The sequence below is a fragment of the Dermochelys coriacea genome, chromosome 17 (assembly GCF_009764565.3).
Source record: "Dermochelys coriacea isolate rDerCor1 chromosome 17, rDerCor1.pri.v4, whole genome shotgun sequence".
Classification (NCBI taxonomy): Eukaryota; Metazoa; Chordata; order Testudines; family Dermochelyidae; genus Dermochelys; species Dermochelys coriacea.
Window position 1 is genome coordinate 8,495,271 of NC_050084.1, and position 24,352 is coordinate 8,519,622.

At 43.5% G+C, this 24,352-nt stretch overlaps 1 protein-coding gene across 4 annotated transcripts in view; it reads left to right on the plus strand.

Moving 5' to 3' along the window:
• Positions 1–2,478: 2,478 nt before the first annotated feature.
• The window catches only part of CUEDC1 (CUE domain containing 1), a 115,203-nt gene continuing 93,329 nt past the window's right edge, over positions 2,479–24,352 (plus strand). For 2 of the 4 annotated variants that reach the window (XM_043499269.1, XM_043499271.1), the window contains exon 1: positions 2,520–2,909. The gene's annotated coding sequence lies outside the window, so the exon portion shown is untranslated. Of the gene's footprint in view, positions 2,910–7,819; positions 7,901–24,352 lie in introns of all 4 variants that reach the window. The other 2 variants (XM_038376037.2, XM_038376038.2) reach the window with 2 other exon arrangements.

Consider the following 24,352-nt stretch of genomic DNA (forward strand, 5'->3'; position numbering starts at 1 on the left):
CCCCAAAACTGCCTTTCATTTGATGGTAGAATTCTGACAAGATGCTCTTGGGAGCCCCCCTTGAGGTCCCCTTCAGCACTGGTATGGAACTATTATTATTTTTCATCTTCAGGTTAATTACAGTACTGCCTAAGGGTCAACCAAGGACCAGGCCCTGTGCTGGGCACTGTACCAACACAGAATAGTAGGCTTTCTGTTGTAAACAGGTGCTCAGACACTTTGTTGATGGAAACCATATAAGAATCTTGGTAGATAGCTAATTTGGTAGCTCAGTGTCTGGTTCACTGCCACCTGCCCAGATGCAGTGCCGGATCCAGCTCCCATTCATGACAATGGGAGTTTGCCACTAAATAGAAATAAGAAGTATGTCATTGTTTCTGTCACTTATTCTTTCCACATACGTATAATGCACAATGGGTCTTAACAAGAATATCTATCGCAAAACCATTCCTACCTGCATCTTTGCAACTTATTTGTAAAGTTACCAGTCAGCATGTCCAGCCTTGATTGATACACAGGGTCATGTACAATCTTTGGCTGTCCCATGCTATGCAACAGGATCAAGGATGCTATAAGGATAAGACACACACACACACACACACTTTTTAGATGTACCCTTCCAAGTTGAGTTCTTTTAATATAGACCAGGATATTATCTGATAAAGTTAAGCATACTAAAAACATAGTAAAATTCTGCAATTATATCCTGCAACCATTGTCCCTTATGCTATAAGCATGGGCTAAGCAGAGGCAAAGAAGTGTCATAGTTGGATGGGAGACCTTTAAGGAACTACTAGGTGCTGCAGGAAGTAGTGTTGATGACTCCGTAGCTGGGGCACTCTGCCCCTTGAATCAGTGCTAAGCAAATGTTCCAGCACAGGTCATTGAGGAGCTTTATATCTAGATGTGAAACTAAGGTCTTAACTACTTGTCATTAAGAATGTCATTCTGTCCATTGGTAAAGAGGACAAGCTGTGTATATTCTACTTTAAGCTTCCCCTGTAATTTGTTAGAAAAGATCACTTCCTGTCCTAAACTGTTTTGTGATGTTGATAGGAACTGTCAAAAACACTACCAAGTTACACTCCAGAGATGGCACCTTTTTATCTGTGGTTGAAGTGATCCCGTATTATAGACTGCATCTCACATTAAGCCCTTAGGGGGAGGGGAAGGAACTGTCCTCTTCTTTATTCTATATTCACACCATGATGGTGCTCAGTAAAGCTAGTTGTTTGTAAAGGGGATGTCCATAAATTAGGTAACACTTCTTTGGCGATTTTCAAGACCTACCCACCCCTCATTAATACTGAAACAAACATGCAAAATTAAGGACCCTCCCCCCGCCCCCCAATACCTTATGTAATTTACAGACAATCCCAAAGTGTGTTGGGAGCCTTCAGGACAAAAAGTGCTATGCCAACATAAGCTCATACCCAGAATGTTGTTGAGACAAATTCTATTCAGGGCCTTAGTCCCTACTTATTGCTATGGTAACTGACAACCTAGAATTTACCTGACCCTTCTAGAGAAGCTTCTGTAGTGGATTCCATAATCTCTTCAGCATTAGCACCACAGCACATGGTGGAGCACAACTCCAAGCAGCAACCGGGCATTATAAACGTTGGGCCGTGGGGCGCCACCATAATATAAATATTTACACCTTTGCTTCTTAAAAGGTGTGTTCCACATTCAGGATAGGCCAAATGTAAATGCTCTTCTCGCCCTAGTCAGTAGGTACATTGTGCACATTATTCTAAATTCTCTGGCCCTTTCTAGTCCCTTTAGCTTCTGTTTCCTGCCGCGGCATGTAAAGGTCACTATCAAGAAAGGCAACATGAGGCCCAGTCCTCTTCTGGTGGAATTCTATTGCGGTGGTTCTTAACTGTTCCCACACTGGGATCAGATTTCAGAGTAGCAGCCATGTTAGTCTGTATTCGCAAAAAGAAAAGCAGTACTTGTGGCACCATTCATCCCATCCGATGAAGTGAGCTGTAGCTCACGAAAGCTTATGCTCCAATAAATTTGTTAGTCTCACACTGGGATCGTCCCCCATTCCCTTTTCCGTAGGGCGCCTCACCACTTTGGTGGACCCCTCACACTTTGCAGTGCACAAGGCTGTGCAGTCCTGAAGCCTGGCTGAGAACCCTCCTCAATTTCAGGGGCCTGCTTCTGCGGATGCATTTGGCTCATTGTGTTTTCCCTAAGTAACTACAGTACAATGCTGTCTCATGCCACACAAATACTTGCTCTCAGGTACAGAGGTGAGACCACAGCTGCTGCTTAGCAATGGGTCCCGGGAGCCAGGCACAGCTGAATTTTAATCAAGACACTGACTCCACTCTGTGACCTTGTGCAAGTTGCTTAACCTCTGTTTCCTTCATTTCCCCCTTCTCTGCGGGGGCGGGGGGGGGGAATGTCGATTCCCTGCCCCCCCCGGGGTTCGCCCATGGCGAGACCGGGCCCTGGGCGGTGCATTGGTACCACAAAGAGGAGCCTGGCTGAGGAAATCACAGGGGATGCTGCGCCTGTCTCTCCCCGCGCCTCCTGCTAGCTCAGTCCCACCGGCGGGCCGGGCACAAGGAGCTCGTTTGCACTTCAGGCAGCCGGCCGCTAGGAAGCCGCCGGGCTCGCCTTTCCCTCCCGGGCTGGAGCGTGAGCGGAGCCCCTGCCCCTTCCGAGACGCCCCCCGGGCCTGCGAGCTGCGCTGGCGGCGGCGTGCGGGGAGCTCGGAGCCCAACTCCCGGGGAGCTCGCGAGCGCGCGCGCGCGCGCCTGTCCCTCTCTCTCTCCCGCCTCCCGCCTCCACAGCTCCCGGGGCAGCGCCCGCCCCCTCAGCCCCTCTCCAGCTGCGGGCGGCGCGGAGCCCGCCGCTGCCCCAGCGCCCTCGCCAGCAGCCCGGGGAGCAGCCGGGTAAGGAAGCGGCAGGAATTGGGAGCTGCCTTTGTGCGGCCGGGGCAGCCCCGGCCGGAGCCGGACCCTCACCCTGCGCGGCCGCCCGGGCCAGGGCAGTGCCAAGGCAACGCTCCCGCGGCGCGTCGGGGGCTGCGCGCGGGCGGGGCCGGGCAGAGGCCCTCACCGGGCGGGTTTTCCTGAGGGGGATTTTCCCGGTTATCCCCGCCTGGCCCGGGGGGGGGGGGGCGGCGTTTGCAATGAGGTGAGGGCAAGGGGCATGGCTGGGAAGGGGGAGGGGACTTTCCCGTCCTACGCTTCGTGGGCTCCGTCTCTAGCCACGTCCCCCCCCCACCCCACCCCATTAGCTGGAGCCATGCGTGAGCGTTTCCCCCTCCTGCCCCCGGGATCCCCCTGGGGTGGGGGGTGTTTTGTGGGACAGGCAGCAGCCAACGCTTGGGGAGGGGGGGTGAGTGAACCCCAGGAGTCTCGGTCATTCTGTTTCCAAGCAGGAGAATCCCCCCCCCCCCTCCCCAGATCTCCACACTCCTCTTGGAGCCTTACTAAGCTTAGCCCGGGTTTCTTTACAGGTTGTTGTGAAGCTGTGTTTCTCCGTTCCCATAGCCCTCTTCCTTTGCGTTGCTTCAAAGTATTATTGTTGATGGTTTCCCAAAGATGCAAAAAAAGGTTGAAGGACTGGAAATCCAAGTCCAAAACCCCTGTAGCAGGATTTGGTGTGTTGGCCACCCTGGCTGTAGAGTTTTATAACCCCGGGCTCTTTGTTTTAATTGGTGACAGAAGAGGAATGAGGCATGTTTATGCAGGGGAAGAAGTTGTCCTGTTGTTCGTTGTCGCTATGTCTTAAAGGCTTAAGTCCATTAAAACCAACTGATGAAGAAACATGTCCATTTTCTATCACCTGGGACCAAGTCTTTGCTAATGGGATTTCTGGACGGTTGCCCTTTAGTAAATGCAGGAGTTCAAACATGCACCCAATGGCAAAATGACTTATTCATATTTTGTTTGTTTGTTTTTAGAGCTGTACTTTTATGGCCCAAATAGTTTCTAATGATCTGAATCGCTCTAAGCCAATCGGAATGCTGCGTTTTTGTATTGGTATGTTAGTGCTGTTGGGCATTTGTCTGTCAGACAAAGTGACACGCCGTTACCCATATGTTGGGTAGAATATCAATAAAGTAATTGCTGTAGGGGGAATGTATGCCCCTCTAGAAATATATGCTCAAGTTGCTATCAAATGCTTTTGATTCCTTACTTCGTCTTTGCCAATGTGTTTATTGAGTGATATGAAACCATTCTTCTGCAATGTAATTGTATTCCGTAGACCTAGCTCAAGGAAATTGTTCTCATCCAATCAGATCACCAGATGGTTGACCTGTATATCTGGATTCAAAACCAAAATTTCAGCAACTAAAATGTGAGGTATTTGGGGAAAAAATTACAGTGGAAGTCTTGTAGTAGATATATGAAGATAATTTTTTATAGAATGACTTAGCTCTTAGCTCCAGTTCACTCAAGCTAAATTTGCATTTTGTACATTGCAATGTACTGAAACTGTTTGGGACTTTGATAGAAGTTAAAGATGGAAAAGAATTATCGTATTATGTTAATTTGTCTACCCGTCACTGCCTGCATTGGATTGTTTTCCTATGGTATCTTACCAGGCAGCTTCTAGATTTGTTTTCAGACCCCCACCCCCATTTGAGTAGTTACACTGAGGACAGGGGACTATTCACATGACTAAGGCAAGCAGGACAGGGTCCTAGATCTTAGACTTGTGGGTGTAATTTGTAATATGCACCTATGGGAAAGGTTTCTTTTTGACAGGCTGAGCCACAGGAGTCTATTCTCTCAGATCATCAAAATTTACCTTTCTTTATAGATATAAAAAGTGCTGATGATGTACCTAGGACCATACAAAACACAATGTAGAGGTAGTTCCTACCTGGAAGGAGCTAACAGTCTAACAAGAGAATTAGAATAGATAGGGTGAAATGAGCAGCTCAGAAGGGCTTAAGAATGGCTAGGATGTTTATATCCTGCAGTGGTCTACAGTAAGCTGTGGTGTTTGGGACTGGCACACTAATTATTGTTGGCACTCACTGCATTGCTGTTTGTTATTTCAAGCAGTTAGTACCACCTACATATTTGCATTAATTTATTTTTGTATAATATAAAACAAAAGAAAAAATCAACACTGTGGCAGTGGTGAAAGTAAATGCTTCTGTGATAGTAAGCAGACTCCAGGTGTGGTCTGTATCTTCCTCTAAGTATCCTCTATCCTCTTTGTATTTGGATAGAGTCTGGCACAATGGGGCCCTGATCTTGATTAGGTCCTTCTGGTAATAATAATTTTATGCATCTGGAGGTTGGCTGCTGCTTCTCATCTCCTCCAGGGTTTGCAATTGCAAAGCATGTACCACCTTTCTGGTACCCATTCCTCTCCCAGAAACCTATTCTCACTGGTGGAGATGCTATGCATACTGCATATAGCTTATACAGCTAGCTTGGCTGTACTTCTTGTGCCAGCTCCCACCAGCATCCACTACCAGCCTCCAGCAGGTGGTGCAGACATTGGTTGCTCAAACTCTGTAGTGATGGAACACAGTATAAATGTAGACTAGGAGATGGGAAGTCTTTTAGCAGCCAACCACACACTGTCTTCTGTTATAGCTGGCTCCTTCCCCTTTGACAAGGAGCATGTTAGGGGACAGGGTCTAGGTCATTGTAGGGGGTGTTGCTTTTAATTGCCCCCAGTTTGGTCCCTTTGTGTCTCTCGCTACAGGGGAGCTCTGTCTGCTGAACTGAGAATGTTTTATGCTCATCTTTAATCTGAATAGAACGTTCTAGCAGTTGTGGTGAGAATTTAAAAGTGATCACCTCTAATGTTAGGAAGTGGGAATGAAGCACTTCCCAATAATAGTCACTGGGAGTGCTGTCCTCCCCCGCTTTCCCAGGTTTGTAGGGTGCAAATGTTTGGAGATTAGAAAAATCCTCTAACTGTAGGCAGAGTTGATAGTGCTGTCTTCTGGTAAGGTTGCTTGACATTTCCCTTTACCATACCCTGTTTTCAGTTGCATATAGCTTTTCCGAGCTTTAACTGTTTGTGCTAAAATTTTACATGTTGGGTACCTGCCTCTGGCTCATTTGTTTTTAGAAAATTTCAGTCACAACAGTACAGCCATTTCCAAGAATGAGGCAAACCGAATATTTTCCCTTAGCCTACGTTTTAAAAAAAAAAAAAAAAAAAAAGTCTGGAGATCTTTTTTTTGAACAGCAGCTTGAAATTTGGCAGAGGGATGACCTTTCTATCAGGGATGTGCCTTTTGCCATCTCCGTGAAAATCCACCCAAATTTGACCAAGTTCCCACACAGAGACTTCTTTGATATTAGCAGCTAAAATCAGAGAAGATTCCATCCTCCTCATCCTCTTGCAGCTTCTGTGTGTGACTGCGCATGCATCATCCCCTGAGAATGTCGGAACGTGTTCCAGCCTTTAAGGCCTACAGGGAAAGACAGACTTTCCCTGTAATGGCTGCTCCCAGCTCCACTGGGGCTGGGTGGGGCTGGCCCAAGGAACTAAGGGCAAAGAGCCTTTCTCTCCTGTGCCCTCTCTGACACTTAGGTATGTGGAGAAGGAAGCTGTGTGAGCCAAATGCAAAGGGGACAAAAGCTGTACTAGTGAGGAAGGAAAGGAGTTGATTGGGATAAGGAGTCTGGGACTGGAGGAGGGGTGAGAGAAACTGGGCAGGGTGAAAGAGAGGCTGGAATTGGGAGTTAGGGAGGGAAGACTGGGACTGGGATCCAGTGAAGGAAATGGGGAGGAGGGGATTTCAGTGCTTGCAGCAGTCTGAGAAAAATGTGAGGGAGCTGTCACAATCTGGGAGCAGTAGCTTTGATAAAACAGTCTTTAACGTGCAGACCTCAGCCACCTTCAGCTTGACTCTTAATGTTTTTTTTTGTTTTTTGGCCAGGTCTTCGATTCTTTGTGACTCCTCCCCACCCACCACACTCACACTTTAAACAATGTGGGACTGAGAGCCACTTGGCTGGTGGTAACACAGATCAGACATTTAGCTGTGGGGCGGAGGAGGGAAGAGACTGGGACTGGTTGGACAAGGGACTAGGGACCAGTAAGGTGGGCATGGGCAGGGGGAAATCTGACAAGGAGTTGGGCTGCGGGGGGAGAACTGGGACTGGCTGGGCAGAGAGACTGGGACATGGAGCCGGGGGGGGAAAGGGCATTGAGGGGGAGACTGTTATTAGATGACAGGTTTCAGAGTAGCAGCCGTGTTAGTCTGTATTCGCAAAAAGAAAAGAAGTACTTGTGGCACCTTAGAGACTAACAAAGTTAGTTAACAATGAAAAGGTCAATTTCTGCAGCATATAGCTCTATATAGATGAGGAACCCAGGGCAGAAGACTAGGAGCCTTGAGGATTGAGAGGAGATAAGAGACAATAGGATAAGAAGACAGGAGGTGGGGGGAATTGGGATTAGCTGGGCAGGGAGACTAAGACTGGGATGAGAAACATGAGGAGTGAAGACTGGGATAGGGTAGGCAAGGAGCCAGTGGTGGGGAAGAGATAGGACTGGAACGGACAGGTTGGAGGGGACTGGGTAGAAGGGTGCAAGCTTGTGGGGGAATGGACAGAAGAATTTCTGCTTTCTATTAAAAAGAAAAGGAGTACTTGTGGCACCTTAGAGACTAACTAATTTATTAGAGCATAAGCTTTCGTGAGCTACAGCTCACTTCATCGGATGCATCCGATGAAGTGAGCTGTAGCTCACGAAAGCTTATGCTCAAATAAATTTGTTAGTCTCTAAGGTGCCAAAAGTACTCCTTTTCTTTTTGCGAATACAGACTAACACGGCTGCTACTCTGAAACCTGCTTTCTATTACATTCTCTTCCAGAATCCAGAATGGAACCTAAGACTCCTGGATCTCACCATACCTCTGGTGTCAGCAAATATCTGAGAAACCCACTGGCAAAGTGTATGTCTCTTCTCGTTCTAATTCTGTCCCACACAGAGGATGATACCTACTACTTTTATCAGTTACTCCATTAGCTCAAGTGGCAGATGTCTGTGCAGTGGATCTAAAGGTTCTAACCCTGATGATGACCCATGTGGGTGTCAATATGATGCCATTTTGATGGTGTTTGCTTTTCTTAAAAATCTAGTAATTGACACACATAAGAACCTATGTTAAAATAACATTATTAAGGTTCCAAAGTCAAGCATTCAAAAGTTAGGAAATGCCAGAATTAAGTTGCCCCCTTGTGCGTATATATTATGATACAGTCTTTAATTACATGATCACATACTGTTTTGTCCACAGTCTCTTAACACAGTTTTCTGTGGAATGCATACATTCATAACAATGAAAAGGTCAATTTCTGCAGCATATCGCTCTGCCATAAACAACTTAAACAACTAAAACAATCTAAATAGGCAAGACAAAGGGCTAGAGGGATAACAGAGGCACAGGGTGGGGAAGTGAATTGCCCAACTATGGTCACACAGTAAGTGAGTGGCAGAACCCAGAGCTGATTCCCAATCCATTGCCCTAACTACTGGGTCCCACTGCCTCTCTTGTATATAAGTATGGTTGCTGGAGTAGGAGGCCACAGTACAGGCTAAACCATTTGCTCCTGTTTTGAGAGAGTGAACTGCTGTGCACTCTACGTGACTCTCCATCTTGTGTTGACTTCCCGTGCGATTGGCATAGGGTGTTAAAAATGTGTTGGGCCAACTTGTTGCGGAATATAATTCATTGGTTGTGTGAGGCTAGCTGCACCTCTGTTCCCTTTCTGGTATCTCCGAACACGCCCTCTGTGGTCTCAGATTTCATGCCTTAACCTATCTCAGGGTGGAGTTGTGCAATTCTTTCATTCCTAGACTGGTCCCTGACTAACAGTATTCTGTGTATTCATCACTTTTACCCTGCAGGTCCAACTGAGTTTGGGTACCTGCAGTTCTTCCCTTTGGGAGTCTCTGACCAGTGGCATACAGTGGCCAGATAGTCTCCTTAAACCAAAGCACTGTTTATTTTAGCAGTTAGAGAGAGAGGATTTTAAAACAACAATCTACATGCATGTGTATCTTACTTAGAGCCATACCATCTCCTGATGGCGAAGTAGGCAGGCCTAGCTTCTCCAGACACCCCAGCAAAGTCCTATGTCTCACTCTGGTTCCCCCCGAAGGTTCCTTTTAAACCCTGCTATAGTTCTTTTGTGTTCCTTGGCTCTGACCTTGTGGCGCAAACCAGTCATGGCGGTTAGCTGGAGAGGAGGCAAAAATCATCAAAAAGCTAATAGTCCTGGCATTGTTCCTTAACAGCTCTTATGTGTTTGCTGAGAGGTGGCTATCCTGAACCATTCTTTTCCTTCCGTTTGCCTGTTTTCCTACACAGTCCTGCATTGCGGTAACCCAGTAGATTCATATAATAAACGCTCCGGTAACCAGGCCAATATAAAGCATTCATAAACTACAGAGCAACTCCAAATTCATTACATAGGGATAAGATGATGTCTTAGGAAATCCTTTTAATTTTTATTTTTTTGGGGTGTTTAAATTAAAACATTGTACAGGTTTGGGGATTTTCTCTCTAATAATCCAAGTTGGTACCACCTGTCATTGTGTTTTAAAAAAAAAAAAAAATTCTTTGAGAGGGACAGTAGGACTGAGCATGCTCATTAAGATTTGTAACTCTTCCTGTTGATTTCCATTCTGTCAGAACACACAGTACGCTCAGTGTCTCATTCCTCTTGCTGTAACCTGATTTGTGCTTTTATTGGCCCAATGTCTTGATAATTATTTTAAGCGTACTGTTGAGTTGCCAATCAGTTATCTCCCAGGCTTTGCTTTTAAATCAGAGTTCACAAAAGTGTCTTTGGGGCAACAATTGGCACTGCAAAGAAGTGTGTATTGGTTCTAATTACTGCTTTCTTGTGCCATTGTTGTGTAGAAGGTTTATGTAAATGATGAATTATACACAAAATTGTCTATGCAATTCTTTTAGTCAAAGCTTTTGAAACGTGTTGGGATGGAGACTTGAATTGTGTGTCTCATGGCTGAAAACATGTGCCATGGAGATTCTTTGCTGTACCATGACTTTAGTGGTCTCTCCTGCTGTGTCTATAGTACAGAATTTTGTAGTTGCCAGCACTGATTGGGGCACCTACTCTTGCAGTACCCCACTTGGAAGATCTTCAGGATCGGGGGTGCCTTGCACCACTCTGGGAGCAGCCGGGAGAACAAATTGTGACAGAGTCACAGTTCTACCCTTGTTGTTCCCTTGCTGTGGGAGGGAGGAAGTAATTTCACCCCTTTTCATGGAACGGTTTGCTCCCTACTGTGTGCCCAGGCACGTCCTTTGTCCAGTGAGTGGGGGAGGAGCCGGAGCCAGGCTCCTTCCATTCTCTGCCTACTCGCTTACAGTGGGAGCATCAGGCAAGTAGCCTCTGTTCTCCTTCTCCCCAACCAAGTGGCCCAACCTCAACAGGCCTTACTCCCTGCCTGGTTGAATAGGGGCTGACACTATTCTGCAGAGACTGAGGAGTTTCCAGTTTCACGCTAAGGCTGTATCTACACTTAGAGCTAGGAATGTGATTTTTGGCTTACATAGCTGTACCTGAGCTAGCTGTCATTGAGCTAGTGAGCTACAAATAGTAGTGTAGCCGCAGTATTGGTTGGTTCAGGCAGGTTTGTACTTGGGCCATCTAGACCGTGCTGCCACTGCCCATGCTGTCATGGCTACACTGTTTCTTTTAGCGCAGTAGCTCAGTGAGCACAAGCATGAGTATGCATACATGAGCTGGGTATTATATCCCTAGCTCATAGGGATGTAGCTTAAGTGTATTAAGGCCTGATCCAATAGGAGTTGAGATCCAATTGCAAGATCAGGCTCCTAATGAACATTCCAGTAATGCTTCCAGTTCTGCACCTACTCTGTTCATGGAATACCCATGGAGCTCAGCATAAGCGCTACATGAGAAGTGGCTGCGGAATTGGGGCTGTAGTATCAATAAATAAAGCTTTTCATGCTGAACCATTCCCCTCTGTGGATTAGGGACTGATTTTCAAACGGTATACCGTTATGTGTAGGGCCCTACCAAATTCACAGTCCATTTTGGTCAATTTCACAGTCATAGGATTTTAAAAATCATAAATTTCATGATTTCAGCTATTTAAATCTGAAATTTCTTGGTGTTGTAATTGTAGGGGTCCTGACCCAAAAAGGAGTCGTGTGGGGCTCGCAAGGTTATTGTAGGGGAGTTTGCAATACTGCTATCCTTACTTCTGTGCTGCTGCTGGTGGTGATGCTGCCTTTAGAGCTGGACAGCGGGAGAGCGGCAGCTGCAGGCCAGGAGCCCAGCTCTGAAGGCAGAGCCACTGCCAGCAGCAGCACAGAAGTAAGGATGGCATGGTATGGTATTGCCACCCTTACTTCTGCGTTGCTGCCTGCAGAGCTAGGCCCTCAGTCAGCAGCTGCCACTCTCCGGCCGCCCAGCTCTGAAGGTAGTGCAGAAGTAAGAGTGGCAATACTGCGACCCCCCTAAAATAACCTTATGAGCTCCCTGCAACTCCCTTTTGGGTCAGGACCCCAATTTGAGAAACGCTGGTCTCTCCTGTGAAATCTGTATAGTATGGGGTAAAAGCATACAAAAGTCTGTATTTCATGGGTGGAGACCAGATTTCATGGTCCGGGATGTGTTTTTCATGTCCATGAATTTGGTAGGGTCCTCGTTATGTGGACAGAATTATTTTCTGGTAGTTTCTCGGACTACTGGGAAGTCTTTATGTTGTGAACACACAGTTCTGTTATTTTACTGGTATTTAAGGGAATATTTCATTTTAAGCCAATGAAATCTTAGTTAAGAACATCACAGAGTTTAACTTAAAAAATGTGACACAGATCCTTTGCATGCCAAAGTATTTGTGGTTAACCCTTGAGCTCTGGAACTATTTCCATTTAAAAAGGCCTTGGACTTGATATAGAACAACATAATTAAAAGATTTTTTGGAGATGATGTACACATGAAACTGACCAGCAAATCATTGCAATGATGTTTGTCTTCATTTCCCCTTAAACTGGCCCCATTTATATTTTTGGCTCTCAGCAACAATTTTTACTAGCAGATTAGCCAGTTGATAAACTACCTCTGAGAAAATGTTTGAGAATAAACATTTCTTTCAAAAAATGTCCACGACCCGTTGGGCGCGTGCATTGCATGGCTAATTTTTTTTTTTTTAAATATCCACTCTTTTTTTTTTTTTTTTTTTTTAAAAAGCATGCAAAGTTACATCTCCTTCTAACAATGAAAACACGGCATTCTGCTGTTAACAATAAGAATAAGAATAGGTGGACAAATTGGTAAATATGCCTTTAATAAAATAAGGATTAGGGAGCTCCTGTTGCTCCTGGGTAAACTGAAAAAGTACAATGCTTAAAACAGCCTGGGTTTGCCACTGGGATGTGCTAAACATTCTCCAAGATGCTCAATGCCCATGAATGTTAGTGAGGATTGAGGATAGCCAACATCTCAGAGGATCAGATCACAAATAACTGTTTTCTGCCCTTCTTACATATCTGTTCCCATCATTGCTAGTTTAACAAAATAGGATATGGCTATTTTGAAAAGATAGCTGTGGCTATTCAGTGTATCCCCCATTGAAAATAAGACTTTGTCTTTACTGCTAGAAAAAAGGTTACTTTTATGTGCATTTGCTATCTCTCTATAAAATCCTACTGGAGACAAGATGCAGCTCCACCTGTGGTTGACTTCATCCAGCTATCCTGTGATAAAAATTATCATGCTTTATCTCCCCTGGGATTTTACAGTGGGATAAGCTATCATGCATTTGCGATAAAAATGCAGCTTTTTCAGCCATGACAACAAAGCTTAGTTTCTGTGGTATGCATTAATTTCTCTAAATAATCCATGTGACTAACAGAACCTGAAATTGGCTCCTGACTCCTTTCTGATTTCTCTCTAATCTAAACTATCTAGGTGCTATTATGGCCTGCATTAATATAGTATTTGAGTGCCCGGGAAGTATTCCTTCTCACAACCCACTGCAGTGAAAGTGACAACACCCAGAAGGTGTTAGATGTCTTATAGCAGGGATCCTCAAACTGGGGGTCAGGACCCCTCAGGGGGTTATTACATGGGGAGTCGCAAGCTGTCAGCCTCCACCCCAACCCTGCTTTGCATCCAGCATTTATAAGGGTGTTAAATATATAAAAAAGTGTTTTTAATTTATAAGGGGGGTTACACTCAGAGGCTTGTTATGTGAAAGGGGTCATCAGTACAAAAGTTTGAGAACTACTGCCTTATAGAATATAAAATGGATCAGTTCCCAACTAAGCCAATTTATATTGAATTAAGAGTAAAATCTGTGTTCCATGACCTAAATGGAATGCTCTGTTGCTTAAATCCCCTTCAGTGCTTATGTGAGCTATACCTGGTGATGCCAGTAAGTGAATTCTTCTGGTGACTCGTGTGTGTGTGTGTGTGTGTGTGTGTGTGTGTGTAAGGTGAAGCCAGCGCTTCTGCAATATCAAATCTGTAAGCCCCAGTCCTTTCACTGAACAGCTTGTGTGTTTTGTTCAAAGCCTCAGTACAGTTTTGGAGGTTTTAAAAAGAATTTTAGTGTTCCTGGTATGGTGTAAGACCCAAGTTTGACGTCTGAATATTTTGCTGGTTGCTTTCTGCTCAGGAAGGTTGTACAAGGTTATCTAGTCCAGGGGAGCTCTTGAGGTCCCTTCCAGTCCTACACTTCTGGACTGGAGGGAATTCAGAGAAGAGCAATAGAGATCTTTAAGGCCAAGAAGCCTGATCCGAGGAAAGTTTGACAGGAGGGTAATGTGTTACTTGGCCAAATGATAATTATAGCACCCATTGTGTTTGGAAATGTACTGATGGCTCTTAACAGTGGCTATTAACAATAGGTTTCAGAGTAGCAGCCGTGTTAGTCTGTACACGCAAAAAGAAAAGGAGTACAATGCGTCCGATGAAGTGAGCTGTAGCTCACAAAAGCTTATGCTCAAATAAATTTGTTAGTCTCTAAAGTGTCACAAGTACTCCTTTTCTATTAACAATAGGGTCCCTGAATCAGTGCTGAAAATGCTTTGCAGAAACCATTAGTAGAATTCAAGGAGCTGCCATTGTGCTTTCTCCAGCTATGCTGGTCTTGTATCTGCTAGGAGTGGTTTCACAGGATCCATTGCTGACAATTGTCATCAGTTTCCTAGTTAAAACTTAGTTTTTTGGAGGGGGACATGGAGAGTTATGCTAAGTCTCTTAAAGGTGTCTCGGAGGAGGGGGATTGTTTAGAATGGGAATAGGGAATAGTGAGATGGAGTTCAGAAAAGGAAATGTAGGTTGAATCAATCTCGGGAGAAATTTCCCAATAGTGAAATTTAGTGGATTGTGGCATAATCTGTCAGGAAAAGTAGTGGAAACTATATACTTAGTTTTCAGAGTGGTAGCCATGTTAGTCTGTATCAGCAAAAAGAACGAGGAGTACTTGAGGCACCTTAGAAACTAAAATTTATTTAAGCATAAGCTTTCGTGGGCTAAAACCCACTTCATTGGATGCATGCAGTGGAAAATACAGTAAGAAGATATATATACACACAGAGAACATGAAAAAATGGGTAAACCGGACAGTCTCTACATAAAAGAATAAATGGACACAAATCAGACGTCAAGAGTTATAACATTCAAAAACCAGTCGGAGAACACTTCAATCTCCCTGTTCACTTGATTACAGACCTAAAAGTCGCAATACTACAACAAAAAAACTTCAAAAACAGACTCCAACGAGAAACTGCTGAATTGGAATTAATTTGCAAACTGTTAAATTAAATTAAATTAGGCTTGAATTAAGACTGGGAGTGGATGGGTCATTACACAAAGTAAAACTACTTCCCCATGCTTATTTTTCCCCTACTGTTGTTCACACCTTCTTGTCAACTGTTGGAAATGGGCCATCCTGATTATCACTACAAAAGGTTTTTTTTTTCTCCTGCTGATAATAGCTCACCTTAACTGATTACTCTTGTTATACAGTAGTTGGTATGGCAACATCCATTTTTTTCATGTTCTCTCTGTGTGTGTGTGTGTGTGTGTGTGTGTGTGTATATAATCTCTTCCTACTGTATTTTCCACTGCATGCATCCGATGAAGTGGGTTTTAGCCCACGAAAGCTTATGCTCAAATAAATTTGTTAGTCTCTAAGGTGCCACAAGTACTCCTCGTTCTTTTTTCATGAAGTTAGTGTCAGTTAAAAATGCAATTGGACAAAAAACTAGGAAATCCACTGTGAGGTACAATCTTAGCTTGCCCTGTGGTGGCACAGGAAATGGATTAGGTAATCTAATGGAGGTAAGTTTACACTAAAAGTGCAATAGCAACACAGCTGTGCCCCGTAATGCTGTAGTATAGACTGTTGCTATGGCAATGAAAGGGGGTTTTCCACTGCTGTAGTAAATCTGTCTCTTAAGAGGTGTAGCCAAGTTGATGGACTGAGCTGCATCTACAGCAGAGGTTAGGTTGACCTAACTATGTCACATAGGGCACAACATTTTTCATAGCCCTGAGGGATGTAGCTAGGTCGATCTAAGTTTTAGGTGTAGACCAGGCGTAGGTCTTCTCCTTCAGTAACTCCTATGATCTACAAATCAAAAAAACTCCTCCTGTAGTTTCACAAAGGAATCCAGCCTTTGTCTCCAGCTGACATCCTCAGCTCCAGCTCCCAAGGTAAACAAGACACCAAATCACATGAGCACACTTTGTGACCTCCCTGGGCAATGAGAAGCAGGCTTGCTGTCATCTGTGGGATGCTTGCTTCCGCATGGAGTCCTGACTGGTCGGGGATGCTTCACCTTTTTACGGTTCTCCTCTTCCCCGCACAAATGCCCGAGGAGCCACAAGTGTTTCAGATGGCCTTTGCCTTGGGGATGGATGTCTCCAATCTGTAGGAGGCGGCAGTTTAGTGTTTGGCCTGTGGTAATTTATCAGACACACACACAGCTGTAAGTGAGAATTAGGAATAATCTCAAGGAAGCAAGAGACTTCTTGAAGGGCTTTGTCTTCACTAGGATTTAAACGTGTCTTGTTAGAGTTAGCGGACGTGTTCTAAGGCCTCGTCTAGGCAAGGATAAAAAAGATGTTCTTAGGATGTGTTAGCGAAGGACTTGTCTACGTCAGTAAGTGACACCAGTTTAAATTAAATCTGTTAAACTGGTGTAAATTTTGTATGGAGATTGTGATTTCATTGTAGCTCCAACCTGCCCTAATCAATTTAAGTACAAGTGATTAAAGGCCGGTTTATACTGAAATAATGGCTATGGTAAATTTTCAAAAGTGTGTAAGGTGTAGATTTGCAAACTCCCAGTGAAATCAATGGGATTTAGGTGCCTAATTTGCTTAGGTGCTTTTATGAATTCCACTAGGTGGCTATAGTTAAATACCTTTGTAAATCTATCTTGCAGGCACTTAAAAATTGTGACTCAGTGGAAGTCAGTGGGACTGAGGCTTGGTCTACACGTAAAGTAATGTCAGCATAACTATGTTGGTCAGGTGTGTGAAAAACTACCCTGACCAACATAGTTATGGCCACAAAATCCCCAGTGTAGATGCAGCTATGTCGATGGAAGAGGCCTTCTGTTGACATAGCTAACCTAGTTATGGTGAAAAAAGAAAAGGAGTACTTGTGGCACCTTAGAGACTAACAAATTTATTAGAGCATAAGCTTTCGTGAGCTACAGCTCACTTCATCGGATGCATTGATGAAGTGAGCTGTAGCTCACGAAAGCTTATGCTCTAATAAATTTGTTAGTCTCTAAGGTGCCACAAGTCCTCCTTTTCTTTTTGCGAATACAGACTAACACGGCTGCTACTCTGAAACCTCTAGTTATGGTGGTGTTCCTATGCCATTGGAAAACCCACTTCCATTGATGTAGGCTGTCTCTCCACTTTGGGGCTATGCCAACAAAAGTGAGTTAAACTAAACAGGAAGAAGGCACTTTTGCTCCGGAATAAGAATGTCTACACATGGAGTTATAAAGACACTGCTGTTGTGCTTTAAGTTCACATCCTACTTGGACAGCTTGAGATATCAAGGGATGGACCTGATGACCCAGGAGGTCAGTGCTGTGTCCTGTGTTTCTATGTTAACTTCCAAGTGTATTCAAGCCCTTTGTTGAAACCAAACTTAAATGGGATAGAAAAGTTGGGTATTTGGTGAGGGGGAGGGTTGAAGTAAAAAGAGAATGGAAACAGTATTGTAAATAAAGGGATATTAAAATACAATAATTGTTAATCTGCTTCTTCTCCAGTGCTCAGACTTTCCGTATTTCTTCTCCCTGCACACCCACACATCTTCCCATATCTGAGGCTGCTCCATCAGCAAACATTGGATTTAAGAAAAATAATTCTCCCACCATCTTCTTTGCCATCAATATGAGTAAATATCACACTTCTACACCCCTCTCACTTTTCAACATTTCACAGGGATTTAGATGGAGATTTTGGAACACTTTCTTGTATTCTGTTTAGGGTCTCATGAATCATATTGTGCTCATCACTGCTGTACTGAATAATGGGGGGGCCTGAGGTTAGGCTCCTATGTCCAGATTTAGGCACCTAAAGAATATCCTTGTTGTCAGTGGTGCTGACAACACACAGGTCTCACTGGCCATGTGAGGTGTCTAAATCTGGATTTAGGAGCTTGATTCAGGCCCCCAGATGTGAAGATGGCGTCCTTGGCGATTGCAGACGGTGCTGAATATGTTAGCCCTTCAATCTGTCCATTCAGAGCACAGTCTGTGTGAGCTTTTGCAGGCCTCACTCCTGGTCTGGAGGAGGGGTGAGTGAGGATTTTCATCTGTGTCCTGTTAAGTCTTTTGTCTCCCTTCTGAATTTGACAGGCGTGCTGCATCCAGTTTGGTGGCTTTATTACGCACACCTCCCTACTAAGGATGGACTCGAGACCATCCATTTGTCTTAAATAGGTGACCAACGTCCATCAGAGGGATGACAATGTTCTGTCGCTACCACCTTGAACAGCATTTCAAACAGTGACCTCACGTACGGGTGAAATGGTTCAAATGGTCCAGAAGTTCCCAGAGCTCAGCTGCATTTGGGTTCCCTGAGTAACACGTCTCACATATGGTTCCATTTAGGATAAAATATCTAAATCAGATTAAGTGCCTCATGGTGTGAAAATATTGAGCAAGGCAAAGACAGATGTAAAGATTCTGCAAAGGCAATTTGGGGAGATTGAGCTGCACAAAGAATTGATGCATTATATTCTCTCCTAAGGGAGACAGAAAAAATTTAGTCAATAAAATCTGACATTTCTCCGTGTCCACAGCTCTGAACACTTCTGTAATGGCTGCTGCTATTTGCACTGTTTTTCAGCCAGATGCCTTTGCTGGTTGTTCTTTACCATAAAGATCTGCCCAATAATGTCTTAAATCCAAAATAAATTAAAGGTGTCTCCTCATTAGTAGCAGCATAATGATCCTGATTTTTTTTAAAACTGGGATTGACCGTTATCTTCATGCCTTCTTCTGAGCTCATATCGAGCAGTAATGTAACCAGTTCCGCCAGCTCAAATCTCAGCAAGGTTTAATTTAGATCTAATTAGCTGAGCATGTGGTCAGGTTGTCATAGCATGCTACGACGGTCTTCTTGTCAGTGCATGTGGAATTCTGCAGCAACTTAAGGCTTCTTTATGTGGCAGGTAGTTTGAATGTGCTACATGAGAGATAGCTATTCATTTATACAGTTTGGAGCGTACTTGGTATTTTGTTAAAATGTTAAGATCAAGCCTCCCCCCTCCTAAAAAAAAAAAATGGTATCAGTATTAAGGCCTTCTCTATATACACAAGTTGTACCTCTATAAGTATCCAGGATAGTTAACGTGGTACAACAACCCCTAGTATAGAGGCAGATATAGTGTATGCAGGAGCTTATACTGGTAAAGCTAATTCCATAGGGAAGGGAAATAAAGGTATGAAGAACCTTTATACTGGTATAACTGTGTCCACACTAGGGATTGTACTGGCATAACTGTGTGTTACCAATATAGAGTTGTGATCGGTTACCAATAATCAGTAACTGAAATAGCTGTACTGGTACAAAATCTCTCCAGACCAGGCCTAAAATATATAATGTAACAAACAACAACAAAACCTCCCTAATTATCCTGATTGTAGCAAGGGCCTTTTATGAAAGAATTTCAGCATTTGTACTGACAACATGTATGTATTTCAGCTTGTATAATTCACCTGTTGTTTGACCTTGAGCATGTCACTTCTTACCTAGGTGCCTTTATTTCCCCTTCCACCCTTCGTCTTGTCAGTGTAGGCAGGGCCCCACCCTGCAAACACCGAGGCTGTGTCCTCACTGTGTAGAGAGGTGTGTTTTTACATGGAGATAGCAATCCCGATATGAAACCCTAGTAGAGACAAAGCACAAATAGCTTTTACCTCAGTGTTGTTAGATGAGGTCGACCCTATGTACCATGTGGGGCTTACCTATGTGTATCTCTACCCCTGCAGTAGCAAAATTGACCCCTGTGCTGCTCTTGCGCATGGCAGGTTCTCTTTGGCTTGCAGGAGGAGTGGAAAGTAACTGACCAGGGTCATGTCAGATCATTGCTTCTCCTGCTGTTATCGAGAGGTTATGTGTGGAAGCAGCAGCACAAGCGTGATCCCTCCCCATAAGGTCTTTCCAGAGGGAAAATAGCTTAAAACAGCAATGCCTATGCCCATTTTGAAAAAACCCTCCTATGTTTGAGTTGTCTTCACCTGATTTGCTGCATCTTCCACGGGAGCCAGCCATTAGATGCCTCTGTCACCTCTTTTGACCTGCAGAAAATGTGAACCATTGACCTATAGTTGAAAGGTTCTGTGTCCCATTACTGATTGTCTCAAGCCATCTGCCATTCCCCACCAAAACAGACCAAGCTATAGCGAGACGTGTCTACGTTGCCCCATAGTTCGGATGATGGGGATGTGACTAGCAGTGTTTCCCAAAGTGTTGCGTTGTAACTCCCCACTGTGGATGTTGTGAGTGTAAACCAAAAGGTTCCTAGTTTGCATTAAAGTAGGACTGCTTTAATGTGAACAGGGAACCTTTTATTTCGTGCCTGCAGCGTCCCAGGTGGGGAGTTACAGCATGCACTGGTTTTTCACACCTGTGTAATCCCAACTATAAGGCAGTGTAGATATAGTCTAGATGCAGTTCCGATATCCCCTCTCCCTCCTTTTCTCATCGGTCAGACATTCCATCATGAAATTCCAACTGCTATACTTTGCTGCATGGATCTATATAACTGGAAAGCAAAAATGATAAAGCATTATGAGGACATCCTCTCAGCAGTTAGATCAGCCTTCCTTTAGCCTGGTATCTAGTCCCATTATATTTAAAAGGCTTTCTCTAAGCAAAGTGTTAAGAATTTGTAATGAAAACTATATAAAAATGCGTTTGCTCCCTCTGAAAGGTATTGTTCACAGATTTATATAAACATTTTCGCCAAGTGGGAGGAGAGGCATTTTTGATAGCTGAGCACCAGAGATCCTCGGATGTTCCTCAAAAGTTGGAGGGCATTATGATAAAGATGACTGGTCCAATTCATAGTTTGGGAGTGGGGGCAGAGGAGGGAAGGGGTATATGAAGCTTAGTGCTTTAACTCTTACTGAAGGGTGCTCATCATCTACGATGGGATCAAAGGGCCTGATCCAAAGCCCATTGAGGTCTATGGAAAAACTCCTGTTGACTTCAGTGGGTACAGTGGATTGGACCCTGAGTGCATTCCAGAATTTTACATGGGGGGAAAAAAGGCCATTGAAAGCTCTGCTAATTACTTATAAAATTGTGGGGCTGTTGCTTGATTTTGTGCTTGTGCCTGAGGAGACATTAATCCTCTTTGGAAAATCAGCTGCTTTTTTTTTTTCCCCAGCAGGTGAACTTTAGAAAATATACTCTTCAACTGGCAGCAAAGGCCTGGCATGGATTTTTTTTCCTTTTCCCTTTAATCAAAGGTTATATTGATGCATTACAGAAGAGGGATTTAATGTTTCAACATTTCTCCTTGCAGTAATTCAAGCTGAGCAGTGCTTTGTGGCAAAGCTGGTTGCCATGGTTAGTCTTTGCTTCAGCAGCGTAAACATTAAGACTAAAAGGAGCCTTGTCTCTAGTAGTGAACTATTCCATGCTCTCTCCAACCTGCAGTTAGAGCCTTGTATCTAGTAGTGAACTATTGCATGCTCTCTCCAACCCGCAGTTGATTTGAACTGCGTATGGGTAATTATTACTTTTAGCTGGCTAAAGGCCTTCGAAGTCGTAGGTTGCTGTTTAAGGGGTTTTTGTACATTTTTGAAGGCTGGTCCTTAAAGAAAAGTCCTCTAGAACTTAATAGGGATGAAACCAATTCAATTTTATGAAGAACTTCTACAGTTCTGTAGAAATTACTCTAAAACCCTATATGGCCTAGATTATCTAACATTAGGCTTCCATATTTAATAAAGTCCCTATCTAGGCATCCAAGTAAACAGCCTAATTTTCAAAAGGGCAGAACGCTTGGCAGCTTCTCTTAAGTCAGTCCTTCTGAAAATCTGCCTGCTTGCTTAGGTGCCTAGATATGAATTTAGCAAAACTTTAGGTGCCCAAGCTGCTGCTGCTGTTTTTTTTTTTTTTTTAACAGAAACAATAACCTAAAGGACTTAGACATCTCCCTTCAACTCCTTTGAAAATCCCAGATCCATTTAAAATAAAAAATATCTGCCATAGAATTTAATAGAAAATGAGATCCTTTCTGTAGGATTTTTAAAAACCACCCTCTCTTATTTTATAGCAGAGTTTTAGTGCTCTGTTAAGTTTGGATTTATTTGAATAGAATTTATGGAAAGGTGATCTTTTTCTGGGAGGTTAAATGACTTTCCTGAAAGCTGTTGATATTAAGAGCTTCTAGGACATTGGTTAGAAGGTATCTTTATTTCATACTGTCTCTTAGTTTTGATTGATGAGCTTCTCAATAGGTGCCCATCCCATGGTATTGACTCCCATTACTCACATTGTTACATTATATCAGGGACTGCTGATCCCAACTGAAAGAACAGATAAATACCCACCAGCAAGCATAATTATAAAATAATACTTCTCCATTCCCACCTGGCAAATGTATTAATTCCCTCAGCCCTCCTTGTTGGGTCTTTTGCTCTTTACACTACAAATGTAATATGAAGGAACTACAGGAGCCCAATGGCCTCCAAATAACCATATTTACTGAATATACACAACATGCAAGGACTAGGTAATATAACCATGGGAAATGGTTTTCCCTTTCTCTGAGAAATTTAGAAATTTTTCCCATCTCAAATTGAGACAAAAAGTCAATCCTGAAATTTTTCACAAATAGAAAATCTGAAATTTTTTTGGATTTGGTCAATTAAAGCATTTCACATTCAATCTTTTAAACTTTTATTTTTATTTTTACTAGAAATCAACTTAAATTTCAAAAAGAAAAGGAGGACTTGTGGCACCTTAGAGACTAACAAATTGATTATATCAGTACCTAAGGTGCCACCAGTCCTCTTTTTTCCTTTTTGCAGATACAGACTAACACAGCTGCTACTCTGAAACCTTAAATTTCAAACAACTTTTAATTTTGTACCAAGAAATGGAACTTTTAAAAAATGTCCAAACAGGATGTGTTGACCATTAGACGATAAGAACAGCCATACTGGGTCAGAACAAAGGTCCATCTAGCCTGGTATCCTGTCTTCCGACAGCGGCCGATGCCAGGTGCCCCAGAGGGAATGAACAGAACAAGCGATCACCACCAAGTGATCCAACCCCTGCTGCCCACTCCCAGCCTCTGGTAAAAAGAGGCTAGGGGCACCATTCCTGCCTATCTTGGCTAACCTTGGTTGACTATTGCTAACCTTTTTTTGAAACTAATTGAAATTGCCAATTTTTTTGAAACAGGAAATCTTAATCCTATCCTTTCCTGTGAACAGTTTTGGTTTTGATGAATTAAAATTTTTTGACAAAAAACCCGTTTTGTTAAAACAAGTTCTCAACTAGCTACATAGAGATACTGCTGCTCTAATTGGATTTTGGCAGCTTCTAAAATACAACATGGTGAATACCACTATAAGGCTCATTAACTATTTAAAGGGATATTACCTATTCTTATACACTACATTCCTCCCCATAAACCTTGGTTTTGCAGTGTCTGTGGATGGCTAACTTAACAGGATCGAGCGGTGGAGCGAATTCCAAGGTAAGGACGATTCATCATGGACCCCCCTCTCATTTATATCAAGGGAGCTCCTCTGATATAACTTGAGCGTGTCTACTGCTCTCAACTTGGGCAATATGTCATGTAAACATATTCCAAATCACCTAAGGCTTGATGGTTAAGTCCAACACCTTTAATTCCAACCTGAAATGTACCAGCAGGCAGTGCAGCTCAGAGACCCCCAGAGTTATGTGCTCTTCACATCAGATTCTACTTTATAAGCAGGCAGCCGCATCTTGCACTAGCTTCAGTTTCTGAAAGGTCATTCTTGCAGTGCTCCACAAGGAGTGTGTTACAGCAATAAGAAAAGGAGTACTTGTGGCACCTTAGAGACTAACAAATTTATTAGAGCATAAGCTTTCGTGAGCTACAGCTCACTTCATCTGTAGCTCACGAAAGCTTATGCTCTAATAAATTTGTTAGTCTCTAAGGTGCCACAAGTACTCCTTTTCTTTTTGCGAATACAGATTAACACGGCTGCTACTCTGAAACCCGTTACAGCAATATAATACTGAGATGGAAAAGATGTGGAAAATCATGACCAGATCTGCGTCAGAGAGAGAGGGCCACACTCGTCTTGCCAGGTGCAGATTGGACCGGGATGGAGACTGATTTGTGGGCCTGAGTTTTCAAAAAAGCCTGCAATTGTTCACCTAGTTTGTGCATGCAGCTGCTATGACTGTGTTTGCAAAATGGGTAACTGCCTCTGTCAGAGATCAGATGCATAGCTGTCCTTTTGCATGCATTTGCAATATAACCTGTCTCTCACTTACATTCACAGCAGCTAAATGTACAAATTAGGAATGCAATTGCAAAGCTGTTTGCGCATAGCAGCTTTAATATTCAGTGTTTTACAAATAGCAATTAATTAATCCTCTTAACAGTCACTTACACAAGTGGGTAGGTGATGACATACCCACTTTACAGATTGAAAACTGAGGCACAGGAAGGCTAAGAGAGATAGCCAAGGCCACTGATGGAGCCAAGAGAGAACTCGAGTGTTCCTGATTCCCAGTCTTGTATTTGGGCTGCACTGCCTTCTCATTAACAGATACACCCAATGAGGTTCCTTTTCCTGCTACAGTGTAACTGAGTGAGCAGCTTGGACAATACAGATATGATT